The 25,974-nt window shown below is 38.3% G+C and overlaps 1 pseudogene across 1 annotated transcript; it reads left to right on the top strand.

Annotated features, from left to right (window-relative positions):
• The first annotated feature begins 5,094 nt into the window (after positions 1–5,094).
• LOC148810257 (polyunsaturated fatty acid 5-lipoxygenase-like) lies at positions 5,095–25,892 on the top strand (annotated as a pseudogene). The gene is made up of 11 exons (XR_016086791.1): positions 5,095–5,184; positions 6,237–6,343; positions 7,607–7,780; positions 8,985–9,128; positions 11,200–11,404; positions 12,437–12,523; positions 13,197–13,366; positions 16,128–16,249; positions 18,606–18,706; positions 20,167–20,337; positions 24,842–25,892. The product of XR_016086791.1 is annotated as a polyunsaturated fatty acid 5-lipoxygenase-like (transcript).
• Positions 25,893–25,974: the final 82 nt, after the last annotated feature.

The raw sequence follows: 25,974 nt of genomic DNA on the forward strand, positions 1-25,974 counted from the left end.
TTTAATGTTTTCTATTGTTTCCTGTACTACTTAGAGTACAGTAGTAGTACACTGCATTACTTCACAGTGAAATCAATAGGCAGATGTTTATTTGAATAGAAACAGGCCAATAGTTCATCACATTTTTATATATTCACTGAGATTGAAAAATATACAAGTAGCAGGAAATTGAATTAATTTTCTCCATGGTTACTTTTTAGGGTCCCTTAATAATCTATAACATGACAGCAGTGTTGCTGTGCTGTAGCCCTGATGTGATAAAACCAAGAAAAACCTCTGCTCTATATGATGTTGGTGGTGCCCTAGTCAGGTGTTTCTAAAACTAATACCACAGTATGATGAATACTTTTCTGTAGGAGATGCTGTCTTTCAGATGAGATGATGAAACAAGATTCTGACTAACTTGGTCGTTAAAATTTCTTTGGTACTGCTTTCAAGTGCAGAGGTGCTAATCTGGTGGCACGATTAAATACTGTCAAACTGCAAACACCCAAACCCTACATCCTAGATACCTTGAAGTACTAAAGTACCTTAACGGAACAAAGTTATTACAGGAAAGGGGATAATAGTGCTTTGACGAATTACAGCTACACATGAAAATTCCCTCTACTGTTTTCCAGCAAAGAAACCCCAGGAAGATAAACTTCCTCTCCTGCAGAAACACAGAAGGAGTGAACTGGAGAGCCGCAGAATCAATTTTCGGTAGGTGGAACAAATCACAGGGTCAGTCAAACAGAACAGTGTGGACCCAACTGCACAAGTACACACTCGCAACAAATACAAGTAACACTTATTGTATATTTGTTTCTTATTGTTACTTGGAGAGAAATGTATTTAAAAACAACAAATCACATCTGTTCTTTGCAGGTCAGTGTTTATATATGTAAGAAAACCAGATTAACAGGGTGCTTTCAGTTACTTTGAGTTACTATTGCAATTAATTATAGAATACCACCCACTCATGGTACTATACGTAATTTTTTACCAATGTCACATTGAAAACACAAGCCCCTTAAAGATCAATCTCCACTATTCTACACATCCAAGATGTGCCTTTTTTGACCTTTTTGACCATTTGAAACTGATTCCACTGAACTTTTACATTGTAGGTTAATTTTAAGAAAGTTTAACTTTTTTATGTGATTTTCCAAACTGATCAAATATCAAAGTGCAATTATATTTTGGATGTGTTCTCAATGTTTTAAAAAGTGGTTTGGATGTAGTGGTTAGCATTGCAGCCCTGCAGCACTGGGGCCCTTGGTTCAGTTCCTGTGTGGAGTTTGTACTGTATGTTCTCCCTATTTTCATGTGAGTTTCCTCGCGCAGGCGAAAGACATACTGTACTGGTAAGGATCTTGGGAAACTGGCCCAGGTGTGAGTGGGTGCATGTCTGTGTTAGTATCAGTGTGCACTGGCATCCTGTCCAGGTGTATTCTGCCTTGCACCTGGTGTTTGCCAGGTCCCTGCAACCCTGTACTCTATAAAGCAGAAGATGAATGGATGGTTTGGATTATTTCTAGTGCTTTCATAGTGACAGATTTACGTTTGTCACACTTACTGGTGAAAACACACAGTGCTCTCCTTATCTATTTATACCCACAGTGAAAAAGAAACGGTAGGAAAAAACATCATAAATACAAATAAATTAAGGAATTTGGAAAATGTGTGGAAAAATAGACAATAAAGACTTGGGGTGCACTCCAAAAGTATTGAAACAGCAAAATTAAAGTTATTCTAATTGTGATTAACAGTTGTTGCAAAAATGAAAGAAATGAGAGTCACATTTTTTTCTAATTCAAAAACAGTGTGGCTGTCATGAAATATTACACTAAAGCATGTTACTTTAAGGCTGCTATTGAAGCAACACTAGTAGTAAAGAAACAATTTAAGAATTATTTGTCTTTGGGAAAAATAAGCACTGACATGTATTTCCACTGTACAGTAAAACCTCACTGTACTTAAGTACTACTGTAAGCAAAAAAAAGGGGGGGTTTTGAGGGGGGGGAGGTGTCTTTCGCTGGAAATCTCGCCCCCTTCTACTTTGAAAATACCTGTGAAACCGGTTTAATTCGTCACAGCCAGCACTCCCGCAGAGAGTGATGAAAATCGCTCTGCGCCAGGCGAATGCTTTTGGGCTCAGGTGGATTTGCGCCCTACAGTTCAATCTGCTGTACCGCTGTGTACTGTACATACAGTACGAACGTGTTATTTTGAAATATAAAAAATGTCAATATACTGTAGTGTCCATAATATTTGCTATTTTAGTTTTTCAAAGGAGTGTTTGTTAAAAGAAAACTCATAGCGATTGCTGGATTTGAACACCCGACCTTACACTTCAGTACTGTAAATCGGTCGCTTAAGCCGTGACGCCACTGAGGCAAGTCATGTGACACTCACTGAAACAGCAATACAGATATTATTACAGTAATATGGTCGGAAGGTCAACCACATGTAAGACCTTGGTACTTAAAATGTTTAGGGATAAATGGAGTATCGGTGTGTATTTTTTCTTTAAAATACCAATAACAGCAACATACAGTTTACATAATATGTTTATGTTCCTAAATTAATATCGTTTAAGACCTTTATGACCTTCGTTGTGCTCCTCTGCGTTTTATGCTTAGCTACTCAAATTTCCCTTTAGTGGTAAAATTCCATATAAATATTCAATACTAAGCGGATTAAAATGTGCACAGTAAAGAGATTAAATGATTAAATGTTTTCACTAACAACCAATATACCACGTTATCTTCCGTGTCGCATTGACATTGGAATTTTTTACGTGTCAAAAGAAGCGATACACAACCTGTCTCCTCTATAACTCTTCAGTTTACAGAGAAATTCCGCCAGAGCCTCACAATATTGTCCAATAATACTCTTCCTGTGTCTAATTTTTAGTTAAGCAGGATTTGAGCTACAGACCATAACAGACCAAAAAACAGAATCCACCTGCGATTCGGGTGTTAACAAAACGTGTTTACAAAGAAAGTGAAATACAGTAATACTACCAACTACATAGATACATAGATTTAGATATTTGGATCCTTAAATTAATATCATTATTAATTTCTTTAGATACGTGATTATGTATTATATTCTCGATTATAAAACAGATGATTCCGGTCCTGGAATCTGACTGGCTGACACCCTTCTGAAGCGGTACCATAATCTCTGGTATACGGACACCCCAGAAATGTGACTTTTTACTGTGTGATAAATTTTAAAGGCTACTTCTTAGTGTAGATAAGAAAGCGTAGATAAAAAGCTTGGATTCTCATGTATCTGATACAAGTTTCTTTAAATACAGTCTTTGTTGTGCTCTCGAGGATCCTTGTGATATTTTGAGCTCTGGTTGAATGATAAGTGTCGCAGTTTAAATCATTTTCGTTGTTAGAAATTATGAAACGCTCTGTTAAAAGCAAGGGAGTTTTTATGTCTGTTATAATAAAAGAAAATGCCTGACAAAGTAGGGATTGGACAGTTTCCAAGTGCTTGTACAAATGTGCTAAGGAAATGAACAAAAAAAGTCATTTATTCCTTTATCATATTGGCTAGCTAATGTCCTGTCCTCGTTAGTTAATTCAACGAAATGCTGTGGTGTTTGTCAATGAAAAAAAAAAGACTTTTAGTTTAAAATGACGGTTAGAAAGAATGTGGACCTGCATGATACTTTAAGTTTACAGCTTGTCCAAAGTCATTCATTAATACTATTAGTAATATCTTCGGTAAAGGCTTTGATGCATAAAATATTTCTGCATAATTAAAATATTTATGATAAAGGTAGGTTGTGTACTTTTGCCCAACTGAGCAATCTTGCTTTCATAAAATATACCAACTTTTTAATGACTAATGATTAACATGCTGTAATACACAGTTTAAATTTAAAAGCTCAAATGCTGTACATGAGAGGTTAAGCTTTATTGGCTCCTCCTGGCGGTTTTACAAGGTGATTCTGGATACTTTCCCGTATGATGTCAAATGACGCGTCACACCGCGTGATACTGCATTTTTATGCGACACGCCCACCGCGCTTTACCCCACGCGTTTTGAATGGCTGCATCTGTACCTTGAAGTCTGCAAATACAGGACTTAATACCTCATGGGTATTAAAGGGACTGGACATAAACAGGGTTTGTTGGCTGCTACAGAGTGGGGGTGGTGTGTGTGAATGGAGAGACAACAGTAGCCTCATTCCCTTCCTACTCAACCAACCCACTCTTTTGCTCCTGTGGAGAACACAAAAACTGAGACTTTGATAGCTTGGTGGACCAAGGAGGGTTTTTTTTTGTTATTTAATATTTATTTCAGAGCTTAACACTCACATAATCGCAACCTCATATACGATCAACACACAATGGACATCCAATATTCTCACGCTGTAAACCGAATAACTAAAGCATAAACTATGATGCACTTGTTAATTGTTAGTTAACCACGATATGCAGAGACCAGCAGGCCAGCAGAAGTACATCCGTGAGACAAAGATGTGCAAGTGGGTGTCTGTATTTACTCCCCTACTGAGCAGCTAGCGAATATGAAATTTTTCCCCACGAAAAAATAAAAAGTGGATAAAGAGGTCACTAATGATTTCACACAAATAGGCAAAGATGGTAAATGCAGAACTTGAGAAAAATAAGGGTTTACTATACTTGAACTGACTATACTGATCAGATTTGAAATGGGTGCAGTAAATAATATGTTTATGAAGCTGTGATCCAATCACTGCAGCAAATGAAAGGATCTGACGTCAGTTTTTAGGTCCTGATACTGTATCCTGGCACATCTGGAGGTGATCATGTCCGTTTTCTCTCCTGGACCCCATAATGTCAGATGGATTTGAATAAGAATGAAAATTGACATGCAAGATGCTGGAAAAACAAGGGAAAATCGAGGCTGTCAATGCGAGCTCTTGTTCTGGCTCCCTTAACCACTTTTTTAATGTCACGCACACAGATGGACAACCTCAAAGGAAAATGGAGCTGAAAACCTTCCGAAGCATGTGGATTGTGAGAAGCCGGAGAACCTGCCTTCAGAGATGCAATTTTCAGTCACCAAAGACATTGAATACAAGTTTACAGCTGACAAAGCGTAACAGCTAGTTTACTTATTTAACACAGCACATTCTCCAAGTCACCTGCTTAACAGCCTGTACACGTACGTAAGAGGACAGCATATTCAGACAAGGTATGGCTTCTAAGATCTTATCTAACTTCCCCAGAAAGCAGCTGAGGATGACCTGCCTTCCCCCTTCACTTGACAATCTGAAGCAAGAAAATTGGTTAGGTAGCATTTAAAAGGCAGGAAGCACAGAGCCTCTGGTATGGGCTCTACACAAGTGAAAAGGGAGTGACCAATGAGTCTTGGAACATTATAGTGCCCATCTACGAGTTAAAATCAGTTTCATGCTGATGTCAGTAAGTAACTTAGAGGGGACTATACAGTAGTCTAGTTAGGTCTTCATGAGAGATCATATTTTGTGTTAAGGTGTGATAAAACATCCTGAGCCTTCTAATCTACCATGTGTGAATGGCTTATATGCCTATATTCTGTGTGCCACACTACTAGAAATAGAGACCTCTCACAAACTCTGAACCCAGTTAAGTTGAACTCAGCTACTGGTGAAATCTGAGTCACAGTTGACTAGTATCATGGGTCAGAACTGAACCATTGACATTTGGACGGCAGGGTACAAATAGATGTTGGACCATGTTTGAGTTACAGTACATTCCTTTGAAAACTGTGGACCAAATGAGGGAAGACAGCTGAATGGATGGCAATTTAAAAGGCAGCTGCTGTCTGGATAGGGGTGCAAATTTTCTAAACTGCCCCTGACACTTAGGCAGCTGGATGGGATTGGCCCAAGCCTACAAACAACATTGGAAGACAGGTGATCTGGGGGAATGAGAAGGAGGGGTTTCTGTTGAAATCGTGGGAACTTCGTTTATCTCCAGATTGAGATAAGATTTTTTTTTTATATGTTGCTCCAATCAGATAACGAAAGGTCGCAGGTTTTCCCGAGAACTGTAATTTGGACAAGATCTGCCATTTTGTATGAATCTACTGCTCTCTAACACTACTAGTGAGCAAAACTTTCAGTATGGCTTAAAATTGTTTCATAGTAAGATTGTTAATGATGTTTTGACTCAAAATATGACATTGTAAATATCAATTAGTTATTGCCGTTTCACACTGTTTTGGAATGGTTACAAGTGTGATGGTTTTATCTATTTTTCCAGTCTAAAGGACCTTGGCCTTTGGAGTATCGTCTGTTATAAGGATCCCTGGCAAAGTATGCAGATATACGAGAAATTTTTCAACCATTCCACAAAGACAGATGTGTCAGGTACTGTGCTTCTGAATCAGAAACATGATTATAAATTAAACAGAAATAATTGGATAATAAAGGCAGGGAGAAAGTCATTATGTGCACAAACATCTAATTCTCAAAATGGAAAACCAGCTGAAGACATTTCTCTTAGATTGCATCAGTAAAATGTCCAGCTGTATAAATGCAAGTCACTTTGGATAAAAGCATTAGGTAAATAAATGAACAATCATAAAATCCAGTCATGTCTCAAAATGTACTTTTTACAAAGTAGTTATAAAATCAGTATATACTGCTAGAGAATTTTTCTTCAGAGTATATTTATACTGCTGGCTCTTAAACCACAATGATACAGTACTCTATAGGGCAAAACTGATTTTGGCCACAGTCACAAAAAGCTCAGGAAGGAGCCCTGACTCACTAATATTTGCAATTAAATGAGACATTTAGTTTTATTATAGGAGGTACTCCTCTTGTCTGTAACCATGTATAATTACAGTGCTCAGATATTTATCAAAATGTGATTATCACATTTCTGAAATTATAAATGTGAATCTTTGATTTAATGACCATATCTGGAGACAAAGTTCAAACATCACAAAAACAGATACACTTATATAACTATCTTGTATAACAACTGGATCAAAGTGGGGGGAGATGTGGTGTGCAACCTAGAATTCACAGAGTACCCCGAAAGTCAAAATTCCCCTTTTATATTGAATTACTGGAGTAGCATTGTTATAGAAAGAAATTGTCTCATGTATGAAATATCCTAAATGAATATTTATTTCTTTATTAAATGGCTTTGTATCTGCCCTTGCATTCTGAAAACTGTATTTCATAATAATAATAATCAGCTTGAAGCTACTGAGGACAGTTACTAAACTGTTACTTAATGTGTGTATGAGCACATGCAGACCCGTTAATATAACTAATTAATATTGAAATAATTATTTTATACCTTAAAGTGTTATACTTTGTACTTATAATAGGTAAGGAATCATCTTGAACTGCTTTTAATTATGTGAATTTTTCTAAAGCCGTGCTCTGCCTCACCAGATAGGTCCTTATGTTTTCACTCAATAGGGTCTGCTATCCAGCAACTGTTTTACAGTTTTCTTAAAAATAAAAAAGGACAGTAAGCAGGAACAAATTAGTGCATTTGTGTTTCTCACAGTTTTTCAAGTACATCCGATGTTACAGCATTTGACATGAGCCAGAAAATGTCAGTAAAAGCACCGACAAAGTTCTTACACTAAAAGCATGTTGTTGTCAATACAGAGAAAGTGCAACAATATTGGAAGAAAGATTGGTTTTTTGGGTCTCAGTATCTAAATGGCACCAACCCCATACTGATCAAACAGTGCAAGGAGATCCCCCCAAAACTTCCAAGTTACTAATGAGATGGTCCATAAATTCCTGGAAAAATCCAGCGGCCTTCAGGAAGAAATGGAGGTGAGTACAAACCGCACTTAAAACATGTGTAACGTACAGGCATGAAGAAGTTCAAGGAGGTAGCGGTGTTAGCATTTGTCGGCTGCAAAGGAACAGGTAAAGTTTTATTCCGTGCTAAAAGGAAAAGAAAAGAGAATGTTTCAGCTGTGGAGCCTTCTTCAGGTGTGTCACATTCAGCTCCACACCCGAAACGTTGTTGTGAAGGAATAAAACTTTACCTGTTCCGATGTACAGGCATTACTTCAATAGTTTAGATTTAGTAAACAGTTGATTTAGGAGTACATGTTTCTGAATAATGATTACCAGTAGCCTTGTAACTTTGTACTTTCGGCAAAAACACACTAAATCTGAAAATAAACATGAACATTATATGCGTGTTGTTATGCTGATGTTCACAGGACATATCAGCATAAACATATGAGGAGGGAAGACCCAATCCCAGCCTTCATTCTAGAGATTGCTTTCAGGATCAGAATAATGTTGGTCTTTATTTCTCACAGCTCATTGTCAGCTTTCCAAAGAGGTCCTAGTCTGATTGTCAGCACTCTGTCTGTGTTAAAATACCTAATGAATGTCTAAAAATTCATATCAGGTGTGAGGCTCACATCTACAGGATGGGAAATTTCTCTCAAGCCTATTACATGCTGTATTTCTCAACAATTTTAATCCAGAATTATCCTTTCTGGATTGTAACCGATGCTTATAGCATTGCTTTTCCTGATGAATATCACAGCAGGCAGGAGCCTATCACAGAGGCATGGGTCACAGGGTGGGACTAAGTGCACACAACTGCTCTCCAGTGCATCACATACAGGAACAGTTCAGAATGGTCAATCAAATCAAGATATTGGATGGAAGGAAGACATTAGAGCATCTAGATAAAACCCACACAAAGTGTGTAAAACATGCAAAGTTCTTACAAACACTGAAGCCAGAATCAAACCCAGAGACCTTGGTTCAATTATAACTGCCATTTCACTGTGCCCTCCCAATCCTAGACCTGTTTACCTGAAATAATAGTATTCAGTCCAATGTGAAACACTGTCTTGTGAGGTAAATACATGTATTGAGCACATTTAAAAAAAAATTAACTGAAATAATCAGTTTGCCTTGCATTTCCAAATATGTCTTTAATAAAGTACTGTAACTCATTTCAGTTCCCAAAGGGCGCAGATTAGCTCCTTTTATTATTTTGTTTCTACAGAAGGGCAATATCTACCTCGTGGACTATAAGCAGCTCGATGGCATCGAGACCAACACCATCAATAGACAGAAGCAATTCCTTGCTGCTCCTCTCTGCCTGCTGTATTTGGATCGTGAAGAAAACCTGAGGCCCATTGCCATCCAGGTGCCAGACGTCATGCAATTTACCATCTAAAACACCTAAAAGTGTAGATTTCAAACAGTATTCTCAAGTATTTCACTAGTACTGTCAAAGTCTAATAGCGGCAAAATGAGCCAATTAATAAAGTGACGGCATACCTCCTACTTCTGCATTTAACTCCCCTGGCAGAAGGCACTGTCATGACCCTCCCAAACTTATAACGACTAAACCAGGGAGGATGCTGCAATGGTGAAGCTGGGGTAGGGGGAGAAGTGCTAGAAAAGATGAATGCAAAGTTCTGGACTTCCTTCCAAACATTTGTTAAATTACATCATTTCAGACGTTTGGTTCAATTATAATGAAGACTAAATGAGGGGACAAATATAAAGGGATAGAATACCCTAATTTGTGTTAACTCACCTGGCTGGACAAAGCAGGCCAAAGATCAGTGCTATCACTACACCCCCAGAAAGATCCCCTTTGAACATGGGGCTAACAACAAGTGAGGCTGGCAACAAAGTTTCACTGACCAGCACTTGTGGAATGAATGAGAAGTCTGAGCTCTTCTGGCCAGAGTGACCACCAGTGGGAACAGAGGAATGAGAGACTGGGGACATGAAACAACAAGTATAGTCTGGGGCTACAGATGTGGTGGGCAGGACACTCAACCTGAAATGGCGAGAAAACGAGAGGGAGAGCTAGAGAGGGTGGGATTGGGAGAAGAGAAAGTGAGGGATGAGCGTTGAAGCAGCCACAGCTGTTCCGAGTTCCTGCGTGAGCTGCCAACATGAGAGCTAAAAGAAAAGAGCAGAACCAGATCCTTTCTGGAGGTTGAAGATCCGCTTGTTTCAAAAGAGCTCAGAAAGTGACTCTGGCACTGGTTTGTAAAAAGGAAACATGATAAAGGTGAGATTTTTTGTAAAGGTGAATATAAGAGATTAGAAAAGTGCCACAAAAAAGATGTGTGCAGAGTTGTGGGCAATCAGGCAGTTATTAGAAGTACGTGATCATAAGTGCAACTTTAGAATACAACTTCATCCCAAACTTCTGTTAAAAAACACCTCTTAGTTCTATCCCTTCTATTTTAAGTTATTTTCTGCTGAGCAATCCTACTTAAGCCATTTGCAATAAATAGATGACATATTAAGACCTTTAATAAGAAAAGCTATGCCAGTTGTCAGTTTATCAGTAATGCCACTAACTAGTGATTTGGGAGAGGGTCATTCCTCTACATTTTTTCAGTTCTGTTTTCTAGGAATAATAATCATTTTATTATTTCTCACACATATACACAACACTTTTCTGGACACTCCACTCAAATACCTTTCCAGGAAATAAGGACTCCCCTCCACTACCACCACCAATGTGTAGCCCGCACCTGGATGACAATGGTAGCCAAAGTGCGCCAGTACGCTCACCACACACCAGCTGTCAGAGAGGGGGAGAGCAGAGTGATGAAGCCAGTTTATAGACGCGGATTTTAGGACACTGTGATTGGTAAAGGCCAGGGGGGAATTTGGCTGGGGCACCAGGGTACCTAGGACACCTGCTGTTTTTGAGAAATGCCCTGGAATTTTTAAATGACTCTCATGGAGAGTCATGACCTCATTTTTACATCTCACCTGAAGGATGGTGCCTTTTTTACTGTATAGTCTCTCTATCACTATACTAGGACATTAGGACACACACAGACCACAGGGTGAGCGCTCCCTACTGGTCCCAGTAACACCTCTTCCAGTAGCAATCTTAGCTTTCCCAGGAGGTCTCCCACCCATCTTCATCCAGGAAGACCCCACTGGTGCTCACTCTGGCCAGACGAGCTCAGACTTCTCATTCATTCCACACTGAGTGCTCGTTCGCCTCAGCAAAACATTGCTGCCAACCTCACTTGCTGTTCAAAATCTGCTTCAGTGTTTCAGGGATCGTTCCGATGAGGCTCACACCTGCTAAGCCTCAATGGGTTGAATCCTGACAAAGGGATTATCTTGTACAATACAGTATGTGTATATACACAATCTTTCAAACATTCATAGGATGTGCATCAAATAGTATGGATCTGGCTCTATGCTTGTTAATGTTATCTTTTTCATTACAGCTCAAGCAGAAGGCAGGACCAGAAAACCCAATATTCCTGCCCAGTGACTCTGTCAGCTGGCTCTTGGCGAAGACCTATGTGCCCAGTGCTGACTTTTTTTAACTATTTCGAGTTGGTTACTAACTTACTGCGAACCCACATGTTGGCAGAGGTATTCTGTGTTGCCACCCTTAGGCAGTTACCCTCAGTGCACCCTTTGTTCAAGGTACTGTTACTGTGTATTTTTGACAAAAGATGTCATAATCATTTTGTATTTATGTGTAAGTGACTTTCTTCTTAGTCTAAGCAGGTAGTCTAAGAAAGTGTTTTCTAAGGTTTTAACTGTTTTTGTTCACCTTTGAGTCAGCATATTTATGTTCAAATACAATATATACACCATAAGATTCATCAGTAGTCACGATCTTAAAACAGGGGAACCAATTTCTGCCTCCCAGCTCTAGCCAGGATGCAAACAGAATCTTTCTTCCTGACCAGAATCTTCTAGGCTGCATAATCATATAGAGACATGGCTCATTCCATTAAAGACCTGTCCTAACCTTTTCTCTCCTGTGGAATTCCAGCCCACCCAAGTACTAACAATTGCTTGGCCTAGTTGTGTCTAAATCTTCATTTCCAATTAACAGGTGGCCATCTTGTTTAAAATCTACACTGTTGGGTTTTTGAGCCAAAATGGAGACTCCCCCAGGGAGGTCCCCTCTACTGCAGAATTTCTCATTTATTTAAACCTATGGAATGGGTAAATGCACAATAATAATCGACTACCTGTTAATATTAAATTTGCTGATGAGACAGATTTGATTTGTAAGTGTTTCAAGTGAACCATACAATAATTACAATACAAGGGACAGCCTTTAAATATTTATTTTCAGCATTTTACTTTTTGTTTTTTTAATTTGCAACATGCCTCCTCTTAAACATGCCATATTCACTAAATGTCAATTTAAACATCCTCATTACCCTCTTAGAACAGTGTTAATATTTGAACTGGGGAACAGAATCAGCAAAAGGAAAGACTTAAGGGGCATAAAACAGAAAATCTACTCGATAGACCAAATATTGTTATTCTGCATCAAGTGTTGTACAAATCAAACAAGCTAGCTTACCATTCACTTCAATAAAGAAACATCCTGAATCTCATGACAATTGTCTTGAGCCAATAAAGAATGCACCATTGGCATATTTATTGTCTTTGTTTTCCTATGTAGATAATATATTTATTTTTTGTGTTAATATGAAGCTCCTGATTCCTCACATGAGATACACCCTTCACATCAATATTATGGCAAGAAATGTTTTGGTGTCAGGAGGTGGACTTTTTGACAAAGTAAGTCTCTATTGCTGCATAACCATTGCACCTGCACTCCTATGAATTTCTTCTAGTCATATTCCCTATTTAACATTTATATAATGCAAAATATTAAGCAAAAGACTCATTTAAAATGGTTGAACAATCAGACCAGTTCATTACTAAAATTGAAGTTTAGGTGGCTGAATGCTCTCAAGTCTAAAATGGAAATGTTATTCCAGCTTTATGTAGCCCCTTTGGTATAAGGGATGCACTCTCAGCTTTCCTGTGTGATTTACGTTTTTTCAATAATCCTTTCAAGAGGCACCTTTAATAATTCATAAAACTCTGTTTAGAGAAGCATATTAATTTTTAAAAACATGTAACAATACTACAGTAAACATTTTTATTTAAAACGCTTACCCCTAACCACAAAGTAAGTTGCAGTATTTGTGTTCTTCAATAGTGACTTTCACCTGCTTAACTAAATTAAATTGAAGTAATACAGTGCCTAATGCCAATTACAGATCTTTTAGATTACTATGAGAAATACATCTGTATTTGTTTTACAGCAATTTCTATTTTGCCTTTTAAAAATTTTCCAGGAGCCAAAACAACAGTTTTCCATAACTGCTAAATCCATGGCTGGAATTCAGTATAAATTGTTTGGATGAAAGTTAGACTAAAATCCCTTGTTTTCATTCTCAACTAGGCCTCCAGCACTGGAGGACTGGGGAAGTTTGAAGTGCTTCAGAGAGCCCTCACTTCCCTGACTTACAGTGCCCTCTGTCTGCCGGAGGACATTGCCGCTTGTGGGGTAGAACGAATACCCGACTACCACTACCGCGATGATGGCCTTAAACTGTGGGCTGCGATCAACAGGTGGGGCTGCCAGGCATTGTGTGATCAGAGATGTAGAAAGACAGCTGTAGTCATCATTAATTTGGACTCTTTCTCTAAGGGAGACATGTTCCAACCTGCTTTCGTTAAGAAGAGCTAATACATTTTTTTCAGTTCTTAAGCACCAAGAGATGATTAACCACATAATTGCTTACACTTATATAGCGCTTTTCTGGACACTCCACTCAAAGCGCTTTACAGGTAATGGGGACTCCCCTCCACCACCACCAATGTGCAGCATCCACCTGGGTGATGCGACGGCAGCCATAGTGCGCCAGAACGCTCACCACACATCAGCTCTCAGTGGGGAGGAGAGCAGAGTAATGAAGCCAGTTCATAGAGGGGGATTATTAGGAGGTCATGATTGATAAGGGCCAATGGGAAATTTGGCCAGGACACCGACACATGATGAGAAATGCAATTTAATGCACTTAAAGTACAGAGCTATTAGAGTGTATATACACAGAAAACCCACATGTATCTTGTTCTTGCAGAAGCTTAATCCAACAATGACTGCATTAGTTTGATCAAACAGGAAGTGATTCAGGTACTAGGAGCAGTCAAGATGAATGAATTCCTAGGGCCCGATAGCTTACCAGGTGTACTCAAGGAATTGAGAGAAGTTATTCAGAAGCAATGTATGTAATTAGTCCAACAATGACAGTGGTGGTACCCTTGAAAATCACTAATCTAGTGCTCATCAATATGAAGGGTGAACAAAGTTACCTAAGTAATCACAGACCAATACCTCTAATGACTTCTATTACATGTATAGTTATGAAAAGGTTTGTAAGACAAACTAGAGAATCAATACATGGAAATATCGGAGGGATAATACTCAATATGGATTTAGGGATGCCTACCCAACTGTTTTTTTGACCAAGCAAGAACAGTAAGAGTTAGCATAGAGGACACAGATGCAAGCATTTAAAACACAATGTGTCAGGGAACAGCAGCAAGTGCCACAGTATGGAGAACAATTATGTTTTGCTGCTTTAATTTAAATAACCTGATGCAGAGCTACACTATTCTGTTAAGACCATCAGGTGGCACAATGAATCCTTAATGTACCACAGCTGAGTGTGGCTGTCACACATCTTAATTTAATAATAAAAATTAAAAGTTTATTAATCCATCAATTTTCCTGCACTGATCATACTGTACAGTAGTGAGAATTTCATTGAAAACAATGATTACACAACTCCAAATACAATATTGTATGTCAATACTGTATAACACTTAATTATATACAGAATTAATGGAAATTGTGTATAAATTAGAATTTTTTTAGATTGACTAAAATGTATAATGCATTTCTATGTACTATATATATTATACATTTAAATTGTATTTTAAACAAATCCATAAAAATGAAAAAAAGTCAGTAGTGATTTAAATGACTCAAAGTTTGATGTGAAGGCACTTAAATTCACTACACAGCAAATAAACATAATATTATATATTAATGCCAATAATTAAAATGACTGATGTTATAATTGCTTGCAAGGGAAACCAAAGTATTTTGAGATAAAGCAATATGAAAAAACACTGAATAAATACACAAAATTAGTGACAAACACTATAAAAACAATTATAAATCAAAGATTTTTTACAAGTACTTATTTAGCTTACATTTGTATGTTGTTAGTTGATTGGTGTAGTGGATTTAATGTAGTACAACAGATTAAATGAAGCTGCCATTTAACTAACATCAGATATGGGTTTTGACACTGATTCAGATTGAGTGAATCTGTATATGGTATATTTAGATTCTCAGAAGACCTGTGATAAATTTCCTTATAAAAGATTAATTCTCAGATTGTAGTGCTTTTAATTTGAAAACTGGTTAATAAATACAAAATAGAATACTGTTAAGGGGTGAGTTTTCAAATTGGGGTGATTTATTTCGTGAAGTACCACAAGGATCTGCATTACTTCTCCTAATTTATATCAATTATCTGATATACATAGTAAACTTGACATATTTTTAAATTATGTCAAATGCCAAATTAGGAGAATTAGTGAACATTAAGTAATTTTCTACGATTCAGAAAGACTATTATGACTGGACAAACCCAACAGACATTTCATGTAAACAAGCACAGGATTTTGAATAAAACGTTCCAAGCTACAGTACATGAGGTTATGTACAGTAGGAGTTAGAAACTTTATGTTGATGCATCATTTACAGTACATCTACTGGAAAAGGGAGGAAAATTAGAAGGGCAAACAAATTATAGCATATAAACAAGGATACATAATGTAGAATTCATATCAATGGATGTTGTGGTAAAATTGTATAAAACACTAGTACAGCATTATTTACAATGTGTAAAACTTTGGCCAACATGTTAAATAATAATAACAAAAAAAAAAGATATTACTGCCCTAGATTCGGTGCAGAGAAGAAATACCAGATACATTCTGGGTTAAATATTGTACAAAACTATGTGGATAAGTATGATTTGTTCTGTATTCACATTTTAAGATCTTTACACAGCGGTTTGTAGGACTTTATAGACTTATGTAACAGTTCCCTGGGTTCCTTTAAGAACCGGCCTGACAGGATCTTTAGATCACCAAACAGACCGGATGGGCTGAGTGGATCCTCTCCTTTGTAACTATTCGTACAGTAGGTCTTCAAAACATGTGACAACAGTTTTAAACTCAGTGCTTTAAAAATAAAAAATAAAAAACTTAAACTCACATTGTTGCAAAAAAAAGTTCTGTGCTTCCTTGTCAGGTTTGTGGAGGGCATACTTAAACATTACTACCTGGAAGACAAAGATGTCCTGGAGGACACCGAGCTGCAGGCCTGGATAAAGGATATCTTCACCAATGGGTTCCTGGGAAGGGAACAGTCAGGTGGGTAACAATACAAAATTATGCTATCCCTGACTTTTTAACCTTGGGGAATTAAAAGACATAAGGGAACATTCAAATTTAAATAAACTTTGAACAGAATATTGTATGCATGGCTTTATATTTTACAGTATAATTTAGAAGACTTTGTGCCTATACGCTAATTAGGGGCTTGAGTTATTCCTGTACCCTGTTGCTCCTAATTTAACTCCAAACCTCACCGACTTCAATTTTTATCGTCCATGGCTCAGTTTACTACAATAACTTATCTTTAGGTAATAGGAACTGTGTCTAATTTTCAATGGGAAAAATTGGTTTAGTTTCTTGGTAAAAATTAACAGACTGATGCAATTAAAGTAAAACATTAAATGAAAATGTTTTACTGAGTGATAGAGCATGACAATCTGTTGTACTGGACACAGACGGATGTAACTTATAGCAAATTGCATACCCTGCAACTTGCCGTTGAAAAATTGCATGACAATAGAACCACATTAAAAATCATAAAAACACAAAACTAAAGGCTAAAATGTAACTTGAAAACTTGGAACACTGGGGAGATATAATTTCCAGTTTGACAGAAGCATCAGAGATGGGGGCCCTACAGATCATAATTTGTGCATACACTATTAACAGCTCCAAACCCCAGTTTTACTATTTTGTTTAATTGTTGTAATGAATTATACAGCTTTTTGATCAATATCTGAATGTACCAATTAAAACAAGATGCTGTCAAATGTTGAGGGCGTCCCCAGTCCTGCTCCAACATGGAATAAACCACAGTGATTCAATTCAGGCTTTATTGTCCCCTAGGGGAAGTTTGTGATCCCTACAGCTCAGCCACTGGAAAAAAAGCATATTGACCTCAGACTGCCGATTTGCACAAAAAAAAAATCAAAACAAGAATTAATTGAATTGTCTGACCTTGTATTTGCAGTTGATGGCACCTGGAAATGTAAAGATCACTATAAATTTCACATTTCAGTTTTTCTAATGTACATTACCAGTGAAATAGCAAATGACAGATATTATAATCATCTGGAGTCTGTAAATATATTGGCACAGAGCATCACAATTTTTAGAAGCAGGAATTATCAGCGATAATTCTAGTTATGCACACAATTCTACTGCTCTCCAAAGGCTTATTTCCAAATTTAGTTCATTTGACAAGCATTGTATAGTCACCACTGCAAGGAATATCAGTCCACAAATCATACAATAAAACTGAGGAATTAATACATGCACACTGAAGATGCACAATAAATGCTCAGAACAGACTATTTTTAAAAAAACTTGCTGCACACATCCACCCAGATAAAATAAAATGCATTTCATTCACAACCACCCAGATTTCTCCAGTCAGAATATTTGACCCACAACAATTGTGCACTTTCAATTCAAAATACTTTCTTCATCCCCAGGGGGGCAATTTCCCTCCCAGGCTTTGACACACAGAAATGTAAACCTGAATTAGATAATGGCACATAACCGTGGAGGAAGAAGCACCTGGCTTTTCTCATGAAATCACTTTCATAGATCTGTAAATGTTTACATAATCCTTGCAACCTGTTTTATTTTTTGTAAAGGCTGTTGCAGCTTAATTGTTGCTGCACACATTTTCAAATTTCAGTTAATTATAGATCAGTTCCTGATCCTTTTAGTTCAGTATGTCATATGCACAAGTGCAAGGAAATGCTTATTTACTTGTAAGCTCTGATACAAAGACATTAAGGAATCACCAAAACAAACAGAACAGGAGCAAGTTAAATCACATACTACTTAAAACACACCCAAGACCAGCAGTTTGAGAAAATAAAAAACTGAGTAAGTTGTAGGGGTAGAGTTCAGTAATCAGATAGGGAAGAAACTGTCTGAATCTGAAAATTCATGCCTTTTTCATATAATCCTTATCACATAGAAGAGGAGAGAAAAAGTGAGAAACCAGGATTGCAGCATTACTTGGAATGCTATCAAATGTGTCAGTAGCTACATATATCTGTTAATCTACATACTCATTACTGCAAGTCATGGTAATTAAATCACGAAGATGACTAAGGTACTGCAATTAGATGGTTTATCAATCCGTTATGTGACTGCATTATATTCAAACATTATATGAATCTCTGATGCCAACATACAGGCCAGAAAAATCAGTTGAGAAAAACAGTGTCTGCTGTGTTAGAGGCACCTGCCTTGGACAGGTGGACAAGGCAGAGCACATCTCCCTGTGTTATAAAGAGGTTGTAACCACAAAACACTTGATATTTCCACAGACATATCAGCACTGTTACTAGTAGTGTACTTGTGTTATATTAAAGCAAAGTCATTGTGGTAATACAGAATATAACATTTCTTTCAGGTATTCCAGAAAGCTTCCCCACTGTTCAGAAACTGAAAAAGTTTCTCACCATGGTTATATTCACCTGCTCAGTGCAACACAGTGCAGTCAACAGTGGACAGGTGAGATTGGCTTGACTAACCAGAAAGTAACTTTTTTTTAACATCCTTTTTTCTTCTGGTTAAATCCTACCTGGTTATCTTAACCCTGGATTATGCCAACTAAGGTCAGGCCTGTTACATACTGTACTCTGTTAAAAGGGGTCATCAAGGTAAAAAGTCACCATAGGACAGAATAACTATACTTCATGTATAGTGAAAAGAGAAATTTAAAACACCAAGCTAAACAAAAGCCTAGGCTCCATTTTGAGCCCCTCACGAGACTTCTTCAGTCCATACTGAACAATAACTGTGTAGCAAGTTGCTTAGCAGCCCCCTCAAAGCTTATGTTTTTTAACACTTACAAATGCCCTCTTCTTACTCTCAATCAGTTGTCTCCTTACTGCTGCTGCCACCGGTTTGCATGCCAGAGAACCTGCTCTCGATTTCCAGATGTGGGCTGACATGAAAAGCCTCTGCTTTCCATCTTGTATCATCTTGCATCAGCTGGTTAAGTGACTGGTGGATCCGGCTGCTGTAGATGTTAAAGCACAGGAGTTAAACACTCCTAACACTGTGCAATTCAGGATACAACTAAACACACTTTCCCTCCCTGAACTACAGGAACTTAGACACAGCTCTCTGCAACTGATTGCTCTTATAGTGGCTGCTGCTGCTCCTGAGGAATGTCCCAGTTAAGTACAGGACCAATCAAATGATCCCTTTTCTGCCTGTGGAATGGAATTCCACAGGAGTCCAATCAGTCAATCAATGTGTGTCCCATTTACTGGAGAGAAGGAAGAGGCTTTATCAAAGCCTCAGCTCTTGCTCCAATACAGGCACAGTCATGTACAGCAAAGAGACTGTCACTATATTAAGGCATTACCTAGGACATTCAGGTTCAGAGAGAAGAGCACCACATGCTGGTCCACCAGTACCACTCACCTGAGACAACAGGCTGGCTGTTCAGTTTGGCTCAGTGTGCTTTGAAGAATGTCTGTTTTTGTGCCACCTCCAGTTTGATTCATGTACATTCTTCAAAAGATTTGTGACATTAAAACAGAATAAAAATGCAGAGGTCATCTGTATTTATTGTAAGTTCCTTACATTCTACAGCATATATAGCTGATAGGTTCTGACTCGTGCATGGTTGATTCCTTTTACACACACCTGATCTATATGTACTTGTGTAAACCGGTTCATGTTCATGTTCTCACTTGTATTCATGGATGCTCATGAATTTTTGATGTCATACAGTTTTTGTTCTCAGATCCTACTGAGCTTGACTACTTGGGAATTGTCGAATGCTTCTTCCATTTCAGGGTGGCAGAGGAGCTGGAGCCTATCACAGCAAGCAACTGGCACAAGGCGGGGACAGTCCATCACAGGGCATACACACACAAGTGCAGAGGTGTACACACTCACACACACCAGACACATGTAAGGACACTTTGCAATAATCATGCTGTTGTTTTGTCTCAAAGTTTGACTATTGTTCCTGGATGCCTAACGCCCCCTTCACAATGGCCCGACCTCCACCCTCCATGAAGCAGGACCTCCCCTTTTCTGAGGTCATCCGCAGCGCAGCTGATAGCAGGAGCACCTTGACCACTCTGGCCGTCACTAGGATGCTAAGCCACACTTACCTTGAGAAAGTGAGTTTCACCCTCCTGCACAGTAACATGCTCTGTTTACACATTTCAAAGTTGACTGGAATATGCATTTTTGCTGTGTTTATAAAGCTTAAATCCATTAGATTATAGGATTTGTTTATTAATTCAATTTATATAGTATATATCATTATATATTTAATTTGTATTTTTCATCACCATGTAGCTCTGTGGTTTAGGGTATTTCAGAAATATGCTTATATTTGGGGCCCTGGGGAAACAGTTAATTGTGTGCACACTCTAGAAAAGCTAACTCTATTTCCAGCTCAGTCATTTTCGGGAAATTTATGCAGCTATAAGGCACATACATTAGAATTAATAAGGTATTTGACTTGAAACGGCAATCTTCTTTTTCTAGTCAGTTTTTCATTAAAACACTAGAGAAGGACATACAGTACCAAGAGGCATGAAATGGGATTTTACTGATGTGGAGCCGAAAGTATCTTCCCTTTGAGCAACACAGACAAAAGCATGGCAAGCATATGGGGACTTTTGGAGTATGAGTATGTCTGAACAACAGTAAATGTGATGTTTGAATGGTGTATCAAAAGCCATATACTGTATGTATGTAAAACATCTAGACATACAGTCAGACATACAGTTTCTCAAAACTATAGACACCAGATACTGGAAATTTCTTTTTCTCTCTGTCTATGACATACTATATGATTCATGACAGCATTCATAAGTGCATCCCGTACATTATCAGAATATCAACATCAATTGCATTTGGGCAGAAGGTTAAAAAAAACTTGTTCAAGCTGAAAAATTAGTTTTCAAATTTGCTAACCTCATCCTTCAAAAATTACTTTGTGATACAATTGGAGCCCCAATTGGTTTGTTTGCTGCCAAAGATGAGGTGGCAACATACTGTAGTTGTTATACTTATTAACACATTCATGATCTACCTGTCTCGGCGAAACGTAGGTATTGTGGCAATATCTACATTCCTCCTTTGAAGCAAATCTAGATATTTAAAAGTTATATTTTAAGAGTATTTACAGTGTATACGTTCTAGAACATTAAAAAAATAAAATCAAAGGGGAAATAATGTCTTGAATAAGCAAAGAATACATAGACATGGAATATCATGAATTGAATTTAAAATTAACATTTAATTGTCTCATTTAATTTGTTTTCAAACCTTACAAAATATTTTATGATTATTTGAGCTACAAATTAGCTAAATTAGCATGTTTTGCCCAAATGCAACTTTTTATTCAGATTTTTTTTTAAATATGCACTTAACATATTCGAACTATCTCCTTCTCTCGCCCTGCCCCCTGGTACAATGACCATCTGCGATCCATGAAGGCAGCCTCTCGCAAAATTGAGCGTAGGTGGCGTCTTTCTGGCCTAAATGTACATTATCAGGCTTGGAGAGATTACTTATCTGAATATAAGGTTACTATAGAGTCTGCTAGATCCACCTACTTCTCTCACATCATTGAAAATCACCAAAACAACCCCAGACATCTTTTCTCCACCATCAGACTGCTCAAGCCAAACTGCCCTACCACATTACCTGCCTCATCACAACTTTGCAACACATTCTTAGATTTCTTTAGTTCTAAGATCGACAATATCCGGCATCACATTCTCTCCACTACGCATATCATTCCCACACCTCCTCCCTCCTCATCCAACTTCTCTGGTTCCCTTCTCTCCAGCTTCTCTCTTCTTGACTCAGCATCCCTCAAGAAGCTAGTTACATGCATGAAACCCACCACATCTATTTTAGATCCCATTCCCACCACTTTATTTCAGTCCTGTTTCTCTTCTCTCTGTCCTCAATATTATACATCAATCCATGAGCACTAGTGTTGTACCAACGGTCCTCAAAACTGCTGCCATTACCCCCGTGCCAAAAAAGCCTAACATGGCTCTCGACAGCCTTAACAACTTTCGCCCCATCTCCAACTGACCCTTTCTTGCAAAAATTCTAGAACGTGCTGTCACACTTCAGTTACATAACCACCTCATGACAAACAACCTTTTCGAACCCCTCCAATCTGGCTTCCATCAACTTCACAGCACAGAAACTGCCCTGGTCAAAGTCACCAACGATCTTCTAATAGCTACTGATTCTGGTTCTCTTTCTATACTCATCCTTCTTGATCTCAGTTCTGCTTTTGACACTGTTGACCATAACATCTTACTTTCTCATCTTGAGACTGTGTTTGGAGTTTCTGACACTGCTCTCAAATGATTCAAATCTTACCTCACTGATCACTGTCACTTTGTCTCTCTTAATGGGTACAGGTCTGAAATTGGCATTGTTAAGTCTGGTGTTCCTCAGGGCTCAATACTGGGCCCCTTGCTCTTCAGCATTTACATGTTCCCACTTGGTCAGCTTTTAAGATCACATGGCCTCAGCTTTCATTTTTACGCTGACGATACTCAAATATACATCCATACCAAACCTGACACTGATGTGGCTGTCTCTATTCTATCTAATTGCATCTCTGACATAAAAATTTGGATGACTCAAAACTTCCTTCATCTTAACTGTGACAAGACTGAAATCATGCTTTTTGGCACCCCCCATCAACTTCGTAAAGCCAGCCCTGTAACCCTATGTTACGACCCCAAGTGTCTAGGGATAAAGGGGTGTAACATTTAGGATAATTCTTTTGGAAGCAGGTGGGTTTTGGTGAGGGACTAGGAAGCATGATAACAAGGGTAAGGAACTAGAGTGGTGCCAAAGAAAACAAAATGGAGCTGGCTAGGAAGGTGAGGGAAAGCTAACCTGACAACAAAAGAAAACCCGAAACACACGGTCTTCGGCGTCTTCAACACCCTAGCTAACCTCCACTGACTACCCAAAACCATACAAGACAAACGGCACTCACCCGTACTAAACTAGTGTTACTAATATAAAATCAATTAAGTGTGTAAGGTATACCCAACAACCTAAACTAACCTTGAACCCAAAAGTTCACACAAAAACACAAGTGAACCAGGAATACAAATAAGGGAAAACAAGAGTAATCAACAAGAACAGGGTACAAAAGAACACAAAATTTGAACATGTAACACGTTAGGGCAAGGTAATGGCAAAACAAGGACAAACACAAACAAACGAACAAAAACCAACAAAACAACAAAGCCAAAGCTATATGAAAATACACACACACACACACACACAAACCAAACCAAACCAAACCAAACCAAACCAAACCAACGAAGCCGAAGCCGAAGCCGAAGCCGAAGCCGAAGCCGAAGCCGAAGCCGAAGCAATAACCAAAAGCGAAGCGATTACCAAAACCAAACGGGACCGAAGTCAAACGAAAGGCCTCTTCCTTCAGAAAACCTCCATGTTATATGCTGAATAAGATGTGTTCTGATTGGCTGAGAGCTAATTGATGATGACATCATACTGAAACAGTGGTGTGATGGTGGGCTAATGGGGGAGGGAGAACAATCAAGGGTCAGCAGTGTGGAACATAAAAAAAAAGACACACAGACCACACCCTGGGACGTAACACCCTATCTGTAGATGGTTCTGTACTTGAGCTTCAATCAAAATTGAAAAACCTTGGGGTTATATTCGATTCTGGCTTAACATTCGACCCACATGTGCAGCATACTGTCAAAACATCTTTTTTTCACCTCAGAAATATCGCTAGACTCCGCCCTATGCTATCATTAACTGTGGCTGAAAAGCTGATCAACACATTTGTATTCTCTCGAATTCACTATTGTAATGCTCTACTCGCTGGGGTATCTAAATCTACTCTGAACAAACTGCAGTATGTCCAAAATTCAGCAGCCAGAATCCTGACCAGGTCTAGTGCAAGTGTTCACATTACTCCTATCCTGGAGTCCTTGCACTGGCTTCCGGTCAAATTCCGTGGAGACTTTAAAATCCTCATTCTCACCTATAAGGCTCTGCATGGCTTGGCACCTCAGTACCTGTCTGAACTATTATCGCCCTACTCCCCACCTCGCAACCTTCCCTCTTCTAATTCTGCTCTCCTTACTGTCCCCCAAGCCCCTCTATACTCTAGGGGTGACAGGGCCTTCTCCTGTTATGCCCGGAACTCTCTCCCCAAGGATATCAGAGTCACCTTCTCTAAACTCCTTCAAATCCAGACTCAAAACCCTCTTTTTCAGAAAAGCCTTTACTTAACTGGTTCCATTCTTCACCCCTCTGCTTTTCTTAGTACCACTATCCATGGTCTCCTCTATATATTGTAATTGTGTTTTATCTTGTGTATTCTTTTTATTTATTGTTGTTGTCATCCTGTAAAGTGCTTTGAGAAGGCACCTTTAAAGGCGCTATATAAAATGAAGTTTATTATTATTATTAACATTACATTTTGATCACCATTTAATGTATGCTGTATGTGTGTTTATGAACACATAAAATGTAACTTCTGCCAAGTCTAGACTAGTCTATTCTAACCTCCTGAAAATCAAGCACCCTAATCTTGGTAACATATTGTACTTTGATAACTTACACTTGCTCCCCTCCTCACTTTCACAGGTTAAACTGGGAGACAATCCAGAGAAGCTCTTCACACAGAAAAGATCTCAGGATCTGATTTTAAGATTCAGATCTGACCTGGAGAAGATTGAAGATGAAATAAAGTCCCGCAATAAAAGGACAGAAGTGAAATACACTTACATGCTTCCATCTGTCGTGAAGAACAGTGTGGCTATCTGAACGTCACCATCAGGAGGCACAATCTTGCACACATTGCCTTTTTACTGTTGAATCTTCAATTTTAAGAAATGATGAGGAACAATATATATGTTTTTCTTTCTTTACTGCATGCTTTATGCTGATTTATAGAACTGTTGAATTATGCAAATTGAACATAGAACTATGATCTTAAGCTTGTCTTAGATTTTTATCTATATTTTATCTTTTTATCTATATTGCTCAGTCTCTGGGCTGATTAGTAAATGAGATTTCACAGCTCCTGGCTGGCTCAACTACGAAGGTCCCCACTTGAATGCAGGTTGTGCTCTAGGATTTAAGTGTTGTTGGTTTGAGCCTGGGTCATGTCACTCGTGACTGTGACAGGACCTTCACAATCAATGTAAAATTAGCTGAGAACTAATGAGTGTCGGATGGATTTAGTCTGGTACGATTCTCACAGTGATCCCTATGGCCTCCCAGTTTTTTTTGCATTGAAGTCTGTGAATGTGTGTCTCTGGTATGGACTGTGCTACCTCTTACATGTTAATAGACAAATGATTCAAAGATGTGAGAGTTGGAGGAGTATGTCTACTCATTCTCCCCTGTGTAGTAGTGTGTGAGTAGTATGGGGAGATGAAGGAGAACACACATAGCTGTGCAATGAGACATGAAATTATACACAATTAATTCCAAAATTGGGTAGGTATACATCAATAACTTACAAATTGAAATGATAAGGTTTTCAATCCATATTAAATTAATGAATGCTTGTGGATTTTCTGCTAACATTTAATCTGGGAGCTGGTACTCTTTTTCTTATATTTACCTTTTCTGTATTATGTACTCACCGATGAAAAGAACGATTTGAAATAAAATCTTCTCATGCAAATACATGCACCTGTGTGCTGAAAATTCAGGTTTGCTTGACGTCTTCTTTATTCTGCTTGGTACAACCACGACAAAGCCTCCCCACC

The sequence above is a fragment of the Atractosteus spatula genome, unplaced genomic scaffold (genome assembly GCF_055471065.1).
Source record: "Atractosteus spatula isolate fAtrSpa1 unplaced genomic scaffold, fAtrSpa1.hap1 Scaffold_1, whole genome shotgun sequence".
NCBI lineage: Eukaryota > Metazoa > Chordata > Actinopteri > Semionotiformes > Lepisosteidae > Atractosteus > Atractosteus spatula.